Raw genomic sequence first — 20,804 nt, forward strand, 5'->3', positions numbered from 1 at the left:
CCCCATTGGACTTACCTGTGTGGGTTAAATCCGGGTTATTTGACAACCTATGGCGGTGATGGTTCTGCTCAGGCAGAGCAGTGCTGATGCTCCTCATAAAGCTGTCGCTGCTGTGAAGGTTCTAGGTGACATCACAAATCCCTTTGGTTACATACACAACAAAGCTGGGTTGTTGTTGTTTACACTCTGCAAGGCCTGTGGAAGTGAGTGACATCATAGCACTGTAGTTCTGAGGGTTCAAGATGGATGCAACAATCTCCTGTTGCTTCTATGAAGGCCGTAATAGACGACATCACCAAACAGCTCCATAGTCACATACACAGCAAAGGAGAGATGTTGTTTACACCTAGTGATGTCAGTGGTATTGAGTGACATCACAGCACAGTGCTAAGGCTCCTGGGCCTGGACACAGCAGCGGCTGCAATATCTCAACGGAGAATACGTTTATATCTATGTGTGTGTGTGCGCATATATATATATATATATATATATATATATATATATATATATTTCTCCGCCGAAATCACTTTTAAACCCATTTCCACCTTTTTTTCCCTTCTCTTCCTCTTGCTTTTTTTTCACGTTTTTTTACGTTTTTCTCCTTTTCGCCTCTTTTCTGGGCGTATTATTCTTCTTTTTCTTCTTTTTTTTCGTCTAATGCATACCCCATCAGTGCAGCAATGCTTATTCAATACCGCCAGCAGATGGAGACACTGGGGGATAATTTTCTAAGGATTTATACTGATTTTTCCTGTCTGAATTTGTCGCACAGAAAGTTGCAGGCCAAATATGTGTGACATTTCTGCGACTTTAGCTTCTAGAGCATTTTTACAACATTATACATAGGTGCTGAATACATAAAAAGCGACTGTTCAGCGACAGACAAGTCGCATCGGCTGAAAGTAGGCCAGAATGTCAGTCCATGTTGGAGCAGGTTTAGATACAGTCTAAAGCATAGATCTCAAAGTCTGTGCACAGAATTTAGCAAGGGCCTCGCACCTTCTGATGCATCAGGTAGGTGCACAATAGCATAGCCTAACCCTCTGTACTTTGGTCTATATTGATGCGGGACATAGACAGCCAGCTGATGACCAATCCATTAGTGCAATGGATGGCTGGAAGCATTTGTCTTTGCCTTTGCAATACCACAGAAGCAATGCATGGTCAATGTACAGCAATGACACACCTGTGTGAACAGCCAGGAGACCCCCCCCCCCCCCCCCACCCATGTTATGTTACATAGTTACATAGTTAGTACGGTCGAAAAAAGACATATGTCCATCACGTTCAACCAGGGAATTAAGGGGTAGGGGTGTGGCGCGATATTGGGGAAGGGATGAGATTTTATATTTCTTCATAAGCATTAATCTTATTTTGTCAATTAGGAACATTCAGCACCCACCCGCTATCAAGGCAGCTGCCTATCATGTCATGCCCTACCTGCACAGGTGTGCTGGCTACTCAAATGATCCAATTAAGGAGGCCATTTAGTCAGCAGCAGCAGAAGTCCTGTGCCTGGACGCTCCAACAGGGGCCAGACACAAGCAGAAGCAGAAGCAGCAGAAGCAGCAGCAGCACCACCTTTTGTTTTTTGGCTGCAGCAGCAGCAAGGCCCACAGGGCTGGCTAGCTGGCTAGCCAGCAAGCAGGTAGCAATGAAAGTAGGAATCTTTCTTTTTAACCCTGTAAGGGGGTGGTGCACTGTACCCGAAGATACTGCCATATCGGGTCAATGCATAGGGCGACGGAAGCAAGCTTCGAAATCGGCCCCCGTTCTCAAAAATCCATTTAATATATGGTCCCCAGATAGGGGACGTATCAGATATTAAACTGATAAGAACAGATACTACACTTGATCTTAGCCAAAAGGCCGAGAAGCGATAACCGTGAAAGGGGCGGGCCCAACAAGGTCCCCTTCATGGGCACTATCACTGCTTGCTGTCAGGGAGGCTGCCAGACAATTTTCCATGCACACTCTGGGCTGGGGGGCAGTCAACCACCAGTACACACAGCAGAACCTAAACCCATACCATTATTGCTAAGCAGCAAGACAGGGGCCCATTGCACTCCCACGGGGCCTTTTTAAATGCAATCCATAACCCGGATTTGCCAGGAACCCTTCTTACTCCTCCTACTTGCATGTGACACTGGGCTTAGGATCTGCATAGGAAACACACACACAAGCACACACCTACCTTTGTTGCCTGCAGATGCCTCCTTGGCTGTCCCCAAACGGTATCAAACCAACACCCACGGGAAGCTGTAAGCATAGAGGACATGCCTGCACCCCATTGGACTTACCTGTGTGGGTTAAATCCGGGTTATTTGACAACCTATGGCAGTGATGGTTCTGCTCAGGCAGAGCAGTGCTGATGCTCCTCATAAAGCTGTCGCTGCTGTGAAGGTTCTAGGTGACATCACAAATCCCTTTGGTTACATACACAACAAAGCTGGGTTGTTGTTGTTTACACTCTGCAAGGCCTGTGGAAGTGAGTGACATCATAGCACTGTAGTTCTGAGGGTTCAAGATGGATGCAACAATCTCCTGTTGCTTCTATGAAGGCCGTAATAGACGACATCACCAAACAGCTCCATAGTCACATACACAGCAAAGGAGAGATGTTGTTTACACCTAGTGATGTCAGTGGTATTGAGTGACATCACAGCACAGTGCTAAGGCTCCTGGGCCTGGACACAGCAGCGGCTGCAATATCTCAACGGAGAATACGTTTATATCTATGTGTGTGTGTGCGCATATATATATATATATATATATATATATATATATATATATATATTTCTCCGCCGAAATCACTTTTAAACCCATTTCCACCTTTTTTTCCCTTCTCTTCCTCTTACTTTTTTTTCACGTTTTTTTACGTTTTTCTCCTTTTCGCCTCTTTTCTGGGCGTATTATTCTTCTTTTTCTTCTTTTTTTTCGTCTAATGCATACCCCATCAGTGCAGCAATGCTTATTCAATACCGCCAGCAGATGGAGACACTGGGGGATAATTTTCTAAGGATTTATACTGATTTTTCCTGTCTGAATTTGTCGCACAGAAAGTTGCAGGCCAAATATGTGTGACATTTCTGCGACTTTAGCTTCTAGAGCATTTTTACAACATTATACATAGGTGCTGAATACATAAAAAGCGACTGTTCAGCGACAGACAAGTCGCATCGGCTGAAAGTAGGCCAGAATGTCAGTCCATGTTGGAGCAGGTTTAGATACAGTCTAAAGCATAGATCTCAAAGTCTGTGCACAGAATTTAGCAAGGGCCTCGCACCTTCTGATGCATCAGGTAGGTGCACAATAGCATAGCCTAACCCTCTGTACTTTGGTCTATATTGATGCGGGACATAGACAGCCAGCTGATGACCAATCCATTAGTGCAATGGATGGCTGGAAGCATTTGTCTTTGCCTTTGCAATACCACAGAAGCAATGCATGGTCAATGTACAGCAATGACACACCTGTGTGAACAGCCAGGAGACCCCCCCCCCCCCCCATGTTATGTTACATAGTTACATAGTTAGTACGGTCGAAAAAAGACATATGTCCATCACGTTCAACCAGGGAATTAAGGGGTAGGGGTGTGGCGCGATATTGGGGAAGGGATGAGATTTTATATTTCTTCATAAGCATTAATCTTATTTTGTCAATTAGGAACATTCAGCACCCACCCGCTATCAAGGCAGCTGCCTATCATGTCATGCCCTACCTGCACAGGTGTGCTGGCTACTCAAATGATCCAATAAGGAGGCCATTTAGTCAGCAGCAGCAGAAGTCCTGTGCCTGGACGCTCCAACAGGGGCCAGACACAAGCAGCAGCAGCACCACCTTCTGTTTTTTGGCTGCAGCAGCAGCAAGGCCCACAGGGCTGGCTAGCTGGCTAGCCAGCAAGCAGGTAGCAATGAAAGTAGGAATCTTTCTTTTTAACCCTGTAAGGGGGTGGTGCACTGTACCCGAAGATACTGCCATATCGGGTCAATGCATAGGGCGACGGAAGCAAGCTTCGAAATCGGCCCCCGTTCTCAAAAATCCATTTAATATATGGTCCCCAGATAGGGGACGTATCAGATATTAAACTGATAAGAACAGATACTACACTTGATCTTAGCCAAAAGGCCGAGAAGCGATAACCGTGAAAGGGGCGGGCCCAACAAGGTCCCCTTCATGGGCACTATCACTGCTTGCTGTCAGGGAGGCTGCCAGACAATTTTCCATGCACACTCTGGGCTGGGGGGCAGTCAACCACCAGTACACACAGCAGAACCTAAACCCATACCATTATTGCTAAGCAGCAAGACAGGGGCCCATTGCACTCCCACGGGGCCTTTTTAAATGCAATCCATAACCCGGATTTGCCAGGAACCCTTCTTACTCCTCCTACTTGCATGTGACACTGGGCTTAGGATCTGCATAGGAAACACACACACAAGCACACACCTACCTTTGTTGCCTGCAGATGCCTCCTTGGCTGTCCCCAAACGGTATCAAACCAACACCCACGGGAAGCTGTAAGCATAGAGGACATGCCTGCACCCCATTGGACTTACCTGTGTGGGTGAAATCCGGGTTATTTGACAACCTATGGCGGTGATGGTTCTGCTCAGGCAGAGCAGTGCTGATGCTCCTCATAAAGCTATCGCTGCTGTGAAGGTTCTAGGTGACATCACAAATCCCTTTGGTTACATACACAACAAAGCTGGGTTGTTGTTGTTTACACTCTGCAAGGCCTGTGGAAGTGAGTGACATCATAGCACTGTAGTTCTGAGGGTTCAAGATGGATGCAACAATCTCCTGTTGCTTCTATGAAGGCCGTAATAGACGACATCACCAAACAGCTCCATAGTCACATACACAGCAAAGGAGAGATGTTGTTTACACCTAGTGATGTCAGTGGTATTGAGTGACATCACAGCACAGTGCTAAGGCTCCTGGGCCTGGACACAGCAGCGGCTGCAATATCTCAACGGAGAATACGTTTATATCTATGTGTGTGTGTGCGCATATATATATATATATATATATATATATATATATATATATATTTCTCCGCCGAAATCACTTTTAAACCCATTTCCACCTTTTTTTCCCTTCTCTTCCTCTTACTTTTTTTTCACGTTTTTTTACGTTTTTCTCCTTTTCGCCTCTTTTCTGGGCGTATTATTCTTCTTTTTCTTCTTTTTTTTCGTCTAATGCATACCCCATCAGTGCAGCAATGCTTATTCAATACCGCCAGCAGATGGAGACACTGGGGGATAATTTTCTAAGGATTTATACTGATTTTTCCTGTCTGAATTTGTCGCACAGAAAGTTGCAGGCCAAATATGTGTGACATTTCTGCGACTTTAGCTTCTAGAGCATTTTTACAACATTATACATAGGTGCTGAATACATAAAAAGCGACTGTTCAGCGACAGACAAGTCGCATCGGCTGAAAGTAGGCCAGAATGTCAGTCCATGTTGGAGCAGGTTTAGATACAGTCTAAAGCATAGATCTCAAAGTCTGTGCACAGAATTTAGCAAGGGCCTCGCACCTTCTGATGCATCAGGTAGGTGCACAATAGCATAGCCTAACCCTCTGTACTTTGGTCTATATTGATGCGGGACATAGACAGCCAGCTGATGACCAATCCATTAGTGCAATGGATGGCTGGAAGCATTTGTCTTTGCCTTTGCAATACCACAGAAGCAATGCATGGTCAATGTACAGCAATGACACACCTGTGTGAACAGCCAGGAGACCCCCCCCCCCCCCCCCATGTTATGTTACATAGTTACATAGTTAGTACGGTCGAAAAAAGACATATGTCCATCACGTTCAACCAGGGAATTAAGGGGTAGGGGTGTGGCGCGATATTGGGGAAGGGATGAGATTTTATATTTCTTCATAAGCATTAATCTTATTTTGTCAATTAGGAACATTCAGCACCCACCCGCTATCAAGGCAGCTGCCTATCATGTCATGCCCTACCTGCACAGGTGTGCTGGCTACTCAAATGATCCAATTAAGGAGGCCATTTAGTCAGCAGCAGCAGAAGTCCTGTGCCTGGACGCTCCAACAGGGGCCAGACACAAGCAGAAGCAGAAGCAGCAGAAGCAGCAGCAGCACCACCTTTTGTTTTTTGGCTGCAGCAGCAGCAAGGCCCACAGGGCTGGCTAGCTGGCTAGCCAGCAAGCAGGTAGCAATGAAAGTAGGAATCTTTCTTTTTAACCCTGTAAGGGGGTGGTGCACTGTACCCGAAGATACTGCCATATCGGGTCAATGCATAGGGCGACGGAAGCAAGCTTCGAAATCGGCCCCCGTTCTCAAAAATCCATTTAATATATGGTCCCCAGATAGGGGACGTATCAGATATTAAACTGATAAGAACAGATACTACACTTGATCTTAGCCAAAAGGCCGAGAAGCGATAACCGTGAAAGGGGCGGGCCCAACAAGGTCCCCTTCATGGGCACTATCACTGCTTGCTGTCAGGGAGGCTGCCAGACAATTTTCCATGCACACTCTGGGCTGGGGGGCAGTCAACCACCAGTACACACAGCAGAACCTAAACCCATACCATTATTGCTAAGCAGCAAGACAGGGGCCCATTGCACTCCCACGGGGCCTTTTTAAATGCAATCCATAACCCGGATTTGCCAGGAACCCTTCTTACTCCTCCTACTTGCATGTGACACTGGGCTTAGGATCTGCATAGGAAACACACACACAAGCACACACCTACCTTTGTTGCCTGCAGATGCCTCCTTGGCTGTCCCCAAACGGTATCAAACCAACACCCACGGGAAGCTGTAAGCATAGAGGACATGCCTGCACCCCATTGGACTTACCTGTGTGGGTTAAATCCGGGTTATTTGACAACCTATGGCGGTGATGGTTCTGCTCAGGCAGAGCAGTGCTGATGCTCCTCATAAAGCTGTCGCTGCTGTGAAGGTTCTAGGTGACATCACAAATCCCTTTGGTTACATACACAACAAAGCTGGGTTGTTGTTGTTTACACTCTGCAAGGCCTGTGGAAGTGAGTGACATCATAGCACTGTAGTTCTGAGGGTTCAAGATGGATGCAACAATCTCCTGTTGCTTCTATGAAGGCCGTAATAGACGACATCACCAAACAGCTCCATAGTCACATACACAGCAAAGGAGAGATGTTGTTTACACCTAGTGATGTCAGTGGTATTGAGTGACATCACAGCACAGTGCTAAGGCTCCTGGGCCTGGACACAGCAGCGGCTGCAATATCTCAACGGAGAATACGTTTATATCTATGTGTGTGTGTGCGCATATATATATATATATATATATATATATATATATATATCTCCGCCGAAATCACTTTTAAACCCATTTCCACCTTTTTTTCCCTTCTCTTCCTCTTACTTTTTTTTCACGTTTTTTTACGTTTTTCTCCTTTTCGCCTCTTTTCTGGGCGTATTATTCTTCTTTTTCTTCTTTTTTTTCGTCTAATGCATACCCCATCAGTGCAGCAATGCTTATTCAATACCGCCAGCAGATGGAGACACTGGGGGATAATTTTCTAAGGATTTATACTGATTTTTCCTGTCTGAATTTGTCGCACAGAAAGTTGCAGGCCAAATATGTGTGACATTTCTGCGACTTTAGCTTCTAGAGCATTTTTACAACATTATACATAGGTGCTGAATACATAAAAAGCGACTGTTCAGCGACAGACAAGTCGCATCGGCTGAAAGTAGGCCAGAATGTCAGTCCATGTTGGAGCAGGTTTAGATACAGTCTAAAGCATAGATCTCAAAGTCTGTGCACAGAATTTAGCAAGGGCCTCGCACCTTCTGATGCATCAGGTAGGTGCACAATAGCATAGCCTAACCCTCTGTACTTTGGTCTATATTGATGCGGGACATAGACAGCCAGCTGATGACCAATCCATTAGTGCAATGGATGGCTGGAAGCATTTGTCTTTGCCTTTGCAATACCACAGAAGCAATGCATGGTCAATGTACAGCAATGACACACCTGTGTGAACAGCCAGGAGACCCCCCCCCCCCCCCCCATGTTATGTTACATAGTTACATAGTTAGTACGGTCGAAAAAAGACATATGTCCATCACGTTCAACCAGGGAATTAAGGGGTAGGGGTGTGGCGCGATATTGGGGAAGGGATGAGATTTTATATTTCTTCATAAGCATTAATCTTATTTTGTCAATTAGGAACATTCAGCACCCACCCGCTATCAAGGCAGCTGCCTATCATGTCATGCCCTACCTGCACAGGTGTGCTGGCTACTCAAATGATCCAATTAAGGAGGCCATTTAGTCAGCAGCAGCAGAAGTCCTGTGCCTGGACGCTCCAACAGGGGCCAGACACAAGCAGAAGCAGAAGCAGCAGAAGCAGCAGCAGCACCACCTTTTGTTTTTTGGCTGCAGCAGCAGCAAGGCCCACAGGGCTGGCTAGCTGGCTAGCCAGCAAGCAGGTAGCAATGAAAGTAGGAATCTTTCTTTTTAACCCTGTAAGGGGGTGGTGCACTGTACCCGAAGATACTGCCATATCGGGTCAATGCATAGGGCGACGGAAGCAAGCTTCGAAATCGGCCCCCGTTCTCAAAAATCCATTTAATATATGGTCCCCAGATAGGGGACGTATCAGATATTAAACTGATAAGAACAGATACTACACTTGATCTTAGCCAAAAGGCCGAGAAGCGATAACCGTGAAAGGGGCGGGCCCAACAAGGTCCCCTTCATGGGCACTATCACTGCTTGCTGTCAGGGAGGCTGCCAGACAATTTTCCATGCACACTCTGGGCTGGGGGGCAGTCAACCACCAGTACACACAGCAGAACCTAAACCCATACCATTATTGCTAAGCAGCAAGACAGGGGCCCATTGCACTCCCACGGGGCCTTTTTAAATGCAATCCATAACCCGGATTTGCCAGGAACCCTTCTTACTCCTCCTACTTGCATGTGACACTGGGCTTAGGATCTGCATAGGAAACACACACACAAGCACACACCTACCTTTGTTGCCTGCAGATGCCTCCTTGGCTGTCCCCAAACGGTATCAAACCAACACCCACGGGAAGCTGTAAGCATAGAGGACATGCCTGCACCCCATTGGACTTACCTGTGTGGGTTAAATCCGGGTTATTTGACAACCTATGGCGGTGATGGTTCTGCTCAGGCAGAGCAGTGCTGATGCTCCTCATAAAGCTGTCGCTGCTGTGAAGGTTCTAGGTGACATCACAAATCCCTTTGGTTACATACACAACAAAGCTGGGTTGTTGTTGTTTACACTCTGCAAGGCCTGTGGAAGTGAGTGACATCATAGCACTGTAGTTCTGAGGGTTCAAGATGGATGCAACAATCTCCTGTTGCTTCTATGAAGGCCGTAATAGACGACATCACCAAACAGCTCCATAGTCACATACACAGCAAAGGAGAGATGTTGTTTACACCTAGTGATGTCAGTGGTATTGAGTGACATCACAGCACAGTGCTAAGGCTCCTGGGCCTGGACACAGCAGCGGCTGCAATATCTCAACGGAGAATACGTTTATATCTATGTGTGTGTGTGCGCATATATATATATATATATATATATATATATATATATATATATATATATTTCTCCGCCGAAATCACTTTTAAACCCATTTCCACCTTTTTTTCCCTTCTCTTCCTCTTACTTTTTTTTCACGTTTTTTTACGTTTTTCTCCTTTTCGCCTCTTTTCTGGGCGTATTATTCTTCTTTTTCTTCTTTTTTTTCGTCTAATGCATACCCCATCAGTGCAGCAATGCTTATTCAATACCGCCAGCAGATGGAGACACTGGGGGATAATTTTCTAAGGATTTATACTGATTTTTCCTGTCTGAATTTGTCGCACAGAAAGTTGCAGGCCAAATATGTGTGACATTTCTGCGACTTTAGCTTCTAGAGCATTTTTACAACATTATACATAGGTGCTGAATACATAAAAAGCGACTGTTCAGCGACAGACAAGTCGCATCGGCTGAAAGTAGGCCAGAATGTCAGTCCATGTTGGAGCAGGTTTAGATACAGTCTAAAGCATAGATCTCAAAGTCTGTGCACAGAATTTAGCAAGGGCCTCGCACCTTCTGATGCATCAGGTAGGTGCACAATAGCATAGCCTAACCCTCTGTACTTTGGTCTATATTGATGCGGGACATAGACAGCCAGCTGATGACCAATCCATTAGTGCAATGGATGGCTGGAAGCATTTGTCTTTGCCTTTGCAATACCACAGAAGCAATGCATGGTCAATGTACAGCAATGACACACCTGTGTGAACAGCCAGGAGACCCCCCCCCCCCCCCCCATGTTATGTTACATAGTTACATAGTTAGTACGGTCGAAAAAAGACATATGTCCATCACGTTCAACCAGGGAATTAAGGGGTAGGGGTGTGGCGCGATATTGGGGAAGGGATGAGATTTTATATTTCTTCATAAGCATTAATCTTATTTTGTCAATTAGGAACATTCAGCACCCACCCGCTATCAAGGCAGCTGCCTATCATGTCATGCCCTACCTGCACAGGTGTGCTGGCTACTCAAATGATCCAATTAAGGAGGCCATTTAGTCAGCAGCAGCAGAAGTCCTGTGCCTGGACGCTCCAACAGGGGCCAGACACAAGCAGAAGCAGAAGAAGCAGCAGCAGCACCACCTTTTGTTTTTTGGCTGCAGCAGCAGCAAGGCCCACAGGGCTGGCTAGCTGGCTAGCCAGCAAGCAGGTAGCAATGAAAGTAGGAATCTTTCTTTTTAACCCTGTAAGGGGGTGGTGCACTGTACCCGAAGATACTGCCATATCGGGTCAATGCATAGGGCGACGGAAGCAAGCTTCGAAATCGGCCCCCGTTCTCAAAAATCCATTTAATATATGGTCCCCAGATAGGGGACGTATCAGATATTAAACTGATAAGAACAGATACTACACTTGATCTTAGCCAAAAGGCCGAGAAGCGATAACCGTGAAAGGGGCGGGCCCAACAAGGTCCCCTTCATGGGCACTATCACTGCTTGCTGTCAGGGAGGCTGCCAGACAATTTTCCATGCACACTCTGGGCTGGGGGGCAGTCAACCACCAGTACACACAGCAGAACCTAAACCCATACCATTATTGCTAAGCAGCAAGACAGGGGCCCATTGCACTCCCACGGGGCCTTTTTAAATGCAATCCATAACCCGGATTTGCCAGGAACCCTTCTTACTCCTCCTACTTGCATGTGACACTGGGCTTAGGATCTGCATAGGAAACACACACACAAGCACACACCTACCTTTGTTGCCTGCAGATGCCTCCTTGGCTGTCCCCAAACGGTATCAAACCAACACCCACGGGAAGCTGTAAGCATAGAGGACATGCCTGCACCCCATTGGACTTACCTGTGTGGGTTAAATCCGGGTTATTTGACAACCTATGGCGGTGATGGTTCTGCTCAGGCAGAGCAGTGCTGATGCTCCTCATAAAGCTGTCGCTGCTGTGAAGGTTCTAGGTGACATCACAAATCCCTTTGGTTACATACACAACAAAGCTGGGTTGTTGTTGTTTACACTCTGCAAGGCCTGTGGAAGTGAGTGACATCATAGCACTGTAGTTCTGAGGGTTCAAGATGGATGCAACAATCTCCTGTTGCTTCTATGAAGGCCGTAATAGACGACATCACCAAACAGCTCCATAGTCACATACACAGCAAAGGAGAGATGTTGTTTACACCTAGTGATGTCAGTGGTATTGAGTGACATCACAGCACAGTGCTAAGGCTCCTGGGCCTGGACACAGCAGCGGCTGCAATATCTCAACGGAGAATACGTTTATATCTATGTGTGTGTGTGCGCATATATATATATATATATATATATATATATATATATATATATTTCTCCGCCGAAATCACTTTTAAACCCATTTCCACCTTTTTTTCCCTTCTCTTCCTCTTACTTTTTTTTCACGTTTTTTTACGTTTTTCTCCTTTTCGCCTCTTTTCTGGGCGTATTATTCTTCTTTTTCTTCTTTTTTTTCGTCTAATGCATACCCCATCAGTGCAGCAATGCTTATTCAATACCGCCAGCAGATGGAGACACTGGGGGATAATTTTCTAAGGATTTATACTGATTTTTCCTGTCTGAATTTGTCGCACAGAAAGTTGCAGGCCAAATATGTGTGACATTTCTGCGACTTTAGCTTCTAGAGCATTTTTACAACATTATACATAGGTGCTGAATACATAAAAAGCGACTGTTCAGCGACAGACAAGTCGCATCGGCTGAAAGTAGGCCAGAATGTCAGTCCATGTTGGAGCAGGTTTAGATACAGTCTAAAGCATAGATCTCAAAGTCTGTGCACAGAATTTAGCAAGGGCCTCGCACCTTCTGATGCATCAGGTAGGTGCACAATAGCATAGCCTAACCCTCTGTACTTTGGTCTATATTGATGCGGGACATAGACAGCCAGCTGATGACCAATCCATTAGTGCAATGGATGGCTGGAAGCATTTGTCTTTGCCTTTGCAATACCACAGAAGCAATGCATGGTCAATGTACAGCAATGACACACCTGTGTGAACAGCCAGGAGACCCCCCCCCCCCCCCCCATGTTATGTTACATAGTTACATAGTTAGTACGGTCGAAAAAAGACATATGTCCATCACGTTCAACCAGGGAATTAAGGGGTAGGGGTGTGGCGCGATATTGGGGAAGGGATGAGATTTTATATTTCTTCATAAGCATTAATCTTATTTTGTCAATTAGGAACATTCAGCACCCACCCGCTATCAAGGCAGCTGCCTATCATGTCATGCCCTACCTGCACAGGTGTGCTGGCTACTCAAATGATCCAATTAAGGAGGCCATTTAGTCAGCAGCAGCAGAAGTCCTGTGCCTGGACGCTCCAACAGGGGCCAGACACAAGCAGAAGCAGAAGCAGCAGAAGCAGCAGCAGCACCATCTTTTGTTTTTTGGCTGCAGCAGCAGCAAGGCCCACAGGGCTGGCTAGCTGGCTAGCCAGCAAGCAGGTAGCAATGAAAGTAGGAATCTTTCTTTTTAACCCTGTAAGGGGGTGGTGCACTGTACCCGAAGATACTGCCATATCGGGTCAATGCATAGGGCGACGGAAGCAAGCTTCGAAATCGGCCCCCGTTCTCAAAAATCCATTTAATATATGGTCCCCAGATAGGGGACGTATCAGATATTAAACTGATAAGAACAGATACTACACTTGATCTTAGCCAAAAGGCCGAGAAGCGATAACCGTGAAAGGGGCGGGCCCAACAAGGTCCCCTTCATGGGCACTATCACTGCTTGCTGTCAGGGAGGCTGCCAGACAATTTTCCATGCACACTCTGGGCTGGGGGGCAGTCAACCACCAGTACACACAGCAGAACCTAAACCCATACCATTATTGCTAAGCAGCAAGACAGGGGCCCATTGCACTCCCACGGGGCCTTTTTAAATGCAATCCATAACCCGGATTTGCCAGGAACCCTTCTTACTCCTCCTACTTGCATGTGACACTGGGCTTAGGATCTGCATAGGAAACACACACACAAGCACACACCTACCTTTGTTGCCTGCAGATGCCTCCTTGGCTGTCCCCAAACGGTATCAAACCAACACCCACGGGAAGCTGTAAGCATAGAGGACATGCCTGCACCCCATTGGACTTACCTGTGTGGGTTAAATCCGGGTTATTTGACAACCTATGGCGGTGATGGTTCTGCTCAGGCAGAGCAGTGCTGATGCTCCTCATAAAGCTGTCGCTGCTGTGAAGGTTCTAGGTGACATCACAAATCCCTTTGGTTACATACACAACAAAGCTGGGTTGTTGTTGTTTACACTCTGCAAGGCCTGTGGAAGTGAGTGACATCATAGCACTGTAGTTCTGAGGGTTCAAGATGGATGCAACAATCTCCTGTTGCTTCTATGAAGGCCGTAATAGACGACATCACCAAACAGCTCCATAGTCACATACACAGCAAAGGAGAGATGTTGTTTACACCTAGTGATGTCAGTGGTATTGAGTGACATCACAGCACAGTGCTAAGGCTCCTGGGCCTGGACACAGCAGCGGCTGCAATATCTCAACGGAGAATACGTTTATATCTATGTGTGTGTGTGCGCATATATATATATATATATATATATATATATATATATATATTTCTCCGCCGAAATCACTTTTAAACCCATTTCCACCTTTTTTTCCCTTCTCTTCCTCTTACTTTTTTTTCACGTTTTTTTACGTTTTTCTCCTTTTCGCCTCTTTTCTGGGCGTATTATTCTTCTTTTTTTTCGTCTAATGCATACCCCATCAGTGCAGCAATGCTTATTCAATACCGCCAGCAGATGGAGACACTGGGGGATAATTTTCTAAGGATTTATACTGATTTTTCCTGTCTGAATTTGTCGCACAGAAAGTTGCAGGCCAAATATGTGTGACATTTCTGCGACTTTAGCTTCTAGAGCATTTTTACAACATTATACATAGGTGCTGAATACATAAAAAGCGACTGTTCAGCGACAGACAAGTCGCATCGGCTGAAAGTAGGCCAGAATGTCAGTCCATGTTGGAGCAGGTTTAGATACAGTCTAAAGCATAGATCTCAAAGTCTGTGCACAGAATTTAGCAAGGGCCTCGCACCTTCTGATGCATCAGGTAGGTGCACAATAGCATAGCCTAACCCTCTGTACTTTGGTCTATATTGATGCGGGACATAGACAGCCAGCTGATGACCAATCCATTAGTGCAATGGATGGCTGGAAGCATTTGTCTTTGCCTTTGCAATACCACAGAAGCAATGCATGGTCAATGTACAGCAATGACACACCTGTGTGAACAGCCAGGAGACCCCCCCCCATGTTATGTTACATAGTTACATAGTTAGTACGGTCGAAAAAAGACATATGTCCATCACGTTCAACCAGGGAATTAAGGGGTAGGGGTGTGGCGCGATATTGGGGAAGGGATGAGATTTTATATTTCTTCATAAGCATTAATCTTATTTTGTCAATTAGGAACATTCAGCACCCACCCGCTATCAAGGCAGCTGCCTATCATGTCATGCCCTACCTGCACAGGTGTGCTGGCTACTCAAATGATCCAATTAAGGAGGCCATTTAGTCAGCAGCAGCAGAAGTCCTGTGCCTGGACGCTCCAACAGGGGCCAGACACAAGCAGAAGCAGAAGCAGCAGAAGCAGCAGCAGCACCACCTTTTGTTTTTTGGCTGCAGCAGCAGCAAGGCCCACAGGGCTGGCTAGCTGGCTAGCCAGCAAGCAGGTAGCAATGAAAGTAGGAATCTTTCTTTTTAACCCTGTAAGGGGGTGGTGCACTGTACCCGAAGATACTGCCATATCGGGTCAATGCATAGGGCGACGGAAGCAAGCTTCGAAATCGGCCCCCGTTCTCAAAAATCCATTTAATATATGGTCCCCAGATAGGGGACGTATCAGATATTAAACTGATAAGAACAGATACTACACTTGATCTTAGCCAAAAGGCCGAGAAGCGATAACCGTGAAAGGGGCGGGCCCAACAAGGTCCCCTTCATGGGCACTATCACTGCTTGCTGTCAGGGAGGCTGCCAGACAATTTTCCATGCACACTCTGGGCTGGGGGGCAGTCAACCACCAGTACACACAGCAGAACCTAAACCCATACCATTATTGCTAAGCAGCAAGACAGGGGCCCATTGCACTCCCACGGGGCCTTTTTAAATGCAATCCATAACCCGGATTTGCCAGGAACCCTTCTTACTCCTCCTACTTGCATGTGACACTGGGCTTAGGATCTGCATAGGAAACACACACACAAGCACACACCTACCTTTGTTGCCTGCAGATGCCTCCTTGGCTGTCCCCAAACGGTATCAAACCAACACCCACGGGAAGCTGTAAGCATAGAGGACATGCCTGCACCCCATTGGACTTACCTGTGTGGGTTAAATCCGGGTTATTTGACAACCTATGGCGGTGATGGTTCTGCTCAGGCAGAGCAGTGCTGATGCTCCTCATAAAGCTGTCGCTGCTGTGAAGGTTCTAGGTGACATCACAAATCCCTTTGGTTACATACACAACAAAGCTGGGTTGTTGTTGTTTACACTCTGCAAGGCCTGTGGAAGTGAGTGACATCATAGCACTGTAGTTCTGAGGGTTCAAGATGGATGCAACAATCTCCTGTTGCTTCTATGAAGGCCGTAATAGACGACATCACCAAACAGCTCCATAGTCACATACACAGCAAAGGAGAGATGTTGTTTACACCTAGTGATGTCAGTGGTATTGAGTGACATCACAGCACAGTGCTAAGGCTCCTGGGCCTGGACACAGCAGCGGCTGCAATATCTCAACGGAGAATACGTTTATATCTATGTGTGTGTGTGCGCATATATATATATATATATATATATATATATATATATATATATATATATCTCCGCCGAAATCACTTTTAAACCCATTTCCACCTTTTTTTCCCTTCTCTTCCTCTTACTTTTTTTTCACGTTTTTTTACGTTTTTCTCCTTTTCGCCTCTTTTCTGGGCGTATTATTCTTCTTTTTCTTCTTTTTTTTCGTCTAATGCATACCCCATCAGTGCAGCAATGCTTATTCAATACCGCCAGCAGATGGAGACACTGGGGGATAATTTTCTAAGGATTTATACTGATTTTTCCTGTCTGAATTTGTCGCACAGAAAGTTGCAGGCCAAATATGTGTGACATTTCTGCGACTTTAGCTTCTAGAGCATTTTTACAACATTATACATAGGTGCTGAATACATAAAAAGCGACTGTTCAGCGACAGACAAGTCGCATCGGCTGAAAGTAGGCCAGAATGTCAGTCCATGTTGGAGCAGGTTTAGATACAGTCTAAAGCATAGATCTCAAAGTCTGTGCACAGAATTTAGCAAGGGCCTCGCACCTTCTGATGCATCAGGTAGGTGCACAATAGCATAGCCTAACCCTCTGTACTTTGGTCTATATTGATGCGGGACATAGACAGCCAGCTGATGACCAATCCATTAGTGCAATGGATGGCTGGAAGCATTTGTCTTTGCCTTTGCAATACCACAGAAGCAATGCATGGTCAATGTACAGCAATGACACACCTGTGTGAACAGCCAGGAGACCCCCCCCCCCCCCCATGTTATGTTACATAGTTACATAGTTAGTACGGTCGAAAAAAGACATATGTCCATCACGTTCAACCAGGGAATTAAGGGGTAGGGGTGTGGCGCGATATTGGGGAAGGGATGAGATTTTATATTTCTTCATAAGCATTAATCTTATTTTGTCAATTAGGAACATTCAGCACCCACCCGCTATCAAGGCAGCTGCCTATCATGTCATGCCCTACCTGCACAGGTGTGCTGGCTACTCAAATGATCCAATTAAGGAGGCCATTTAGTCAGCAGCAGCAGAAGTCCTGTGCCTGGACGCTCCAACAGGGGCCAGACACAAGCAGAAGCAGAAGCAGCAGAAGCAGCAGCAGCACCACCTTTTGTTTTTTGGCTGCAGCAGCAGCAAGGCCCACAGGGCTGGCTAGCTGGCTAGCCAGCAAGCAGGTAGCAATGAAAGTAGGAATCTTTCTTTTTAACCCTGTAAGGGGGTGGTGCACTGTACCCGAAGATACTGCCATATCGGGTCAATGCATAGGGCGACGGAAGCAAGCTTCGAAATCGGCCCCCGTTCTCAAAAATCCATTTAATATATGGTCCCCAGATAGGGGACGTATCAGATATTAAACTGATAAGAACAGATACTACACTTGATCTTAGCCAAAAGGCCGAGAAGCGATAACCGTGAAAGGGGCGGGCCCAACAAGGTCCCCTTCATGGGCACTATCACTGCTTGCTGTCAGGGAGGCTGCCAGACAATTTTCCATGCACACTCTGGGCTGGGGGGCAGTCAACCACCAGTACACACAGCAGAACCTAAACCCATACCATTATTGCTAAGCAGCAAGACAGGGGCCCATTGCACTCCCACGGGGCCTTTTTAAATGCAATCCATAACCCGGATTTGCCAGGAACCCTTCTTACTCCTCCTACTTGCATGTGACACTGGGCTTAGGATCTGCATAGGAAACACACACACAAGCACACACCTACCTTTGTTGCCTGCAGATGCCTCCTTGGCTGTCCCCAAACGGTATCAAACCAACACCCACGGGAAGCTGTAAGCATAGAGGACATGCCTGCACCCCATTGGACTTACCTGTGTGGGTTAAATCCGGGTTATTTGACAACCTATGGCGGTGATGGTTCTGCTCAGGCAGAGCAGTGCTGATGCTCCTCATAAAGCTGTCGCTGCTGTGAAGGTTCTAGGTGACATCACAAATCCCTTTGGTTACATACACAACAAAGCTGGGTTGTTGTTGTTTACACTCTGCAAGGCCTGTGGAAGTGAGTGACATCATAGCACTGTAGTTCTGAGGGTTCAAGATGGATGCAACAATCTCCTGTTGCTTCTATGAAGGCCGTAATAGACGACATCACCAAACAGCTCCATAGTCACATACACAGCAAAGGAGAGATGTTGTTTACACCTAGTGATGTCAGTGGTATTGAGTGACATCACAGCACAGTGCTAAGGCTCCTGGGCCTGGACACAGCAGCGGCTGCAATATCTCAACGGAGAATACGTTTATATCTATGTGTGTGTGTGCGCATATATATATATATATATATATATATATATATATATATATATATATATTTCTCCGCCGAAATCACTTTTAAACCCATTTCCACCTTTTTTTCCCTTCTCTTCCTCTTACTTTTTTTTCACGTTTTTTTACGTTTTTCTCCTTTTCGCCTCTTTTCTGGGCGTATTATTCTTCTTTTTCTTCTTTTTTTTCGTCTAATGCATACCCCATCAGTGCAGCAATGCTTATTCAATACCGCCAGCAGATGGAGACACTGGGGGATAATTTTCTAAGGATTTATACTGATTTTTCCTGTCTGAATTTGTCGCACAGAAAGTTGCAGGCCAAATATGTGTGACATTTCTGCGACTTTAGCTTCTAGAGCATTTTTACAACATTATACATAGGTGCTGAATACATAAAAAGCGACTGTTCAGCGACAGACAAGTCGCATCGGCTGAAAGTAGGCCAGAATGTCAGTCCATGTTGGAGCAGGTTTAGATACAGTCTAAAGCATAGATCTCAAAGTCTGTGCACAGAATTTAGCAAGGGCCTCGCACCTTCTGATGCATCAGGTAGGTGCACAATAGCATAGCCTAACCCTCTGTACTTTGGTCTATATTGATGCGGGACATAGACAGCCAGCTGATGACCAATCCATTAGTGCAATGGATGGCTGGAAGCATTTGTCTTTGCCTTTGCAATACCACAGAAGCAATGCATGGTCAATGTACAGCAATGACACACCTGTGTGAACAGCCAGGAGACCCCCCCCCCCCCCCCCCATGTTATGTTACATAGTTACATAGTTAGTACGGTCGAAAAAAGACATATGTCCATCACGTTCAACCAGGGAATTAAGGGGTAGGGGTGTGGCGCGATATTGGGGAAGGGATGAGATTTTATATTTCTTCATAAGCATTAATCTTATTTTGTCAATTAGGAACATTCAGCACCCACCCGCTATCAAGGCAGCTGCCTATCATGTCATGCCCTACCTGCACAGGTGTGCTGGCTACTCAAATGATCCAATTAAGGAGGCCATTTAGTCAGCAGCAGCAGAAGTCCTGTGCCTGGACGCTCCAACAGGGGCCAGACACAAGCAGAAGCAGAAGCAGCAGAAGCAGCAGCAGCACCACCTTTTGTTTTTTGGCTGCAGCAGCAGCAAGGCCCACAGGGCTGGCTAGCTGGCTAGCCAGCAAGCAGGTAGCAATGAAAGTAGGAATCTTTCTTTTTAACCCTGTAAGGGGGTGGTGCACTGTACCCGAAGATACTGCCATATCGGGTCAATGCATAGGGCGACGGAAGCAAGCTTCGAAATCGGCCCCCGTTCTCAAAAATCCATTTAATATATGGTCCCCAGATAGGGGACGTATCAGATATTAAACTGATAAGAACAGATACTACACTTGATCTTAGCCAAAAGGCCGAGAAGCGATAACCGTGAAAGGGGCGGGCCCAACAAGGTCCCCTTCATGGGCACTATCACTGCTTGCTGTCAGGGAGGCTGCCAGACAATTTTCCATGCACACTCTGGGCTGGGGGGCAGTCAACCACCAGTACACACAGCAGAACCTAAACCCATACCATTATTGCTAAGCAGCAAGACAGGGGCCCATTGCACTCCCACGGGGCCTTTTTAAATGCAATCCATAACCCGGATTTGCCAGGAACCCTTCTTACTCCTCCTACTTGCATGTGACACTGGGCTTAGGATCTGCATAGGAAACACACACACAAGCACACACCTACCTTTGTTGCCTGCAGATGCCTCCTTGGCTGTCCCCAAACGGTATCAAACCAACACCCACGGGAAGCTGTAAGCATAGAGGACATGCCTGCACCCCATTGGACTTACCTGTGTGGGTTAAATCCGGGTTATTTGACAACCTATGGCGGTGATGGTTCTGCTCAGGCAGAGCAGTGCTGATGCTCCTCATAAAGCTGTCGCTGCTGTGAAGGTTCTAGGTGACATCACAAATCCCTTTGGTTACATACACAACAAAGCTGGGTTGTTGTTGTTTACACTCTGCAAGGCCTGTGGAAGTGAGTGACATCATAGCACTGTAGTTCTGAGGGTTCAAGATGGATGCAACAATCTCCTGTTGCTTCTATGAAGGCCGTAATAGACGACATCACCAAACAGCTCCAT

The 20,804-nt window shown here is 46.3% G+C and overlaps 9 non-coding genes across 9 annotated transcripts; all 9 read right to left on the reverse strand.

The window, feature by feature from the left end:
- Positions 1-1,690: 1,690 nt before the first annotated feature.
- On the reverse strand, positions 1,691-1,881 carry LOC130320056 (U2 spliceosomal RNA). The gene has a single exon (XR_008866026.1). It is a non-coding gene; the product is annotated as a U2 spliceosomal RNA (small nuclear RNA).
- A 2,068-nt stretch (positions 1,882-3,949) lies between these two features.
- On the reverse strand, positions 3,950-4,140 carry LOC130320057 (U2 spliceosomal RNA). Its single transcript, XR_008866027.1, has one exon. It is a non-coding gene; the product is annotated as a U2 spliceosomal RNA (small nuclear RNA).
- A 2,090-nt stretch (positions 4,141-6,230) lies between these two features.
- LOC130320036 (U2 spliceosomal RNA) lies at positions 6,231-6,421 on the reverse strand. The gene has a single exon (XR_008866009.1). It is a non-coding gene; the product is annotated as a U2 spliceosomal RNA (small nuclear RNA).
- A 2,084-nt stretch (positions 6,422-8,505) lies between these two features.
- LOC130320037 (U2 spliceosomal RNA) lies at positions 8,506-8,696 on the reverse strand. Its single transcript, XR_008866010.1, has one exon. It is a non-coding gene; the product is annotated as a U2 spliceosomal RNA (small nuclear RNA).
- Positions 8,697-10,786: 2,090 nt separating this feature from the next.
- LOC130320038 (U2 spliceosomal RNA) lies at positions 10,787-10,977 on the reverse strand. Its single transcript, XR_008866011.1, has one exon. It is a non-coding gene; the product is annotated as a U2 spliceosomal RNA (small nuclear RNA).
- Positions 10,978-13,067: 2,090 nt separating this feature from the next.
- Positions 13,068-13,258, reverse strand: LOC130320040 (U2 spliceosomal RNA). The gene has a single exon (XR_008866012.1). It is a non-coding gene; the product is annotated as a U2 spliceosomal RNA (small nuclear RNA).
- Positions 13,259-15,329: 2,071 nt separating this feature from the next.
- Positions 15,330-15,520, reverse strand: LOC130320041 (U2 spliceosomal RNA). Its single transcript, XR_008866013.1, has one exon. It is a non-coding gene; the product is annotated as a U2 spliceosomal RNA (small nuclear RNA).
- A 2,092-nt stretch (positions 15,521-17,612) lies between these two features.
- LOC130320042 (U2 spliceosomal RNA) lies at positions 17,613-17,803 on the reverse strand. The gene has a single exon (XR_008866014.1). It is a non-coding gene; the product is annotated as a U2 spliceosomal RNA (small nuclear RNA).
- A 2,097-nt stretch (positions 17,804-19,900) lies between these two features.
- On the reverse strand, positions 19,901-20,091 carry LOC130320043 (U2 spliceosomal RNA). Its single transcript, XR_008866015.1, has one exon. It is a non-coding gene; the product is annotated as a U2 spliceosomal RNA (small nuclear RNA).
- Between the last annotated feature and the right edge of the window lie 713 nt (positions 20,092-20,804).

Source organism: Hyla sarda, unplaced genomic scaffold (assembly GCF_029499605.1).
Source record: "Hyla sarda isolate aHylSar1 unplaced genomic scaffold, aHylSar1.hap1 scaffold_2189, whole genome shotgun sequence".
Classification (NCBI taxonomy): Eukaryota; Metazoa; Chordata; class Amphibia; order Anura; family Hylidae; genus Hyla; species Hyla sarda.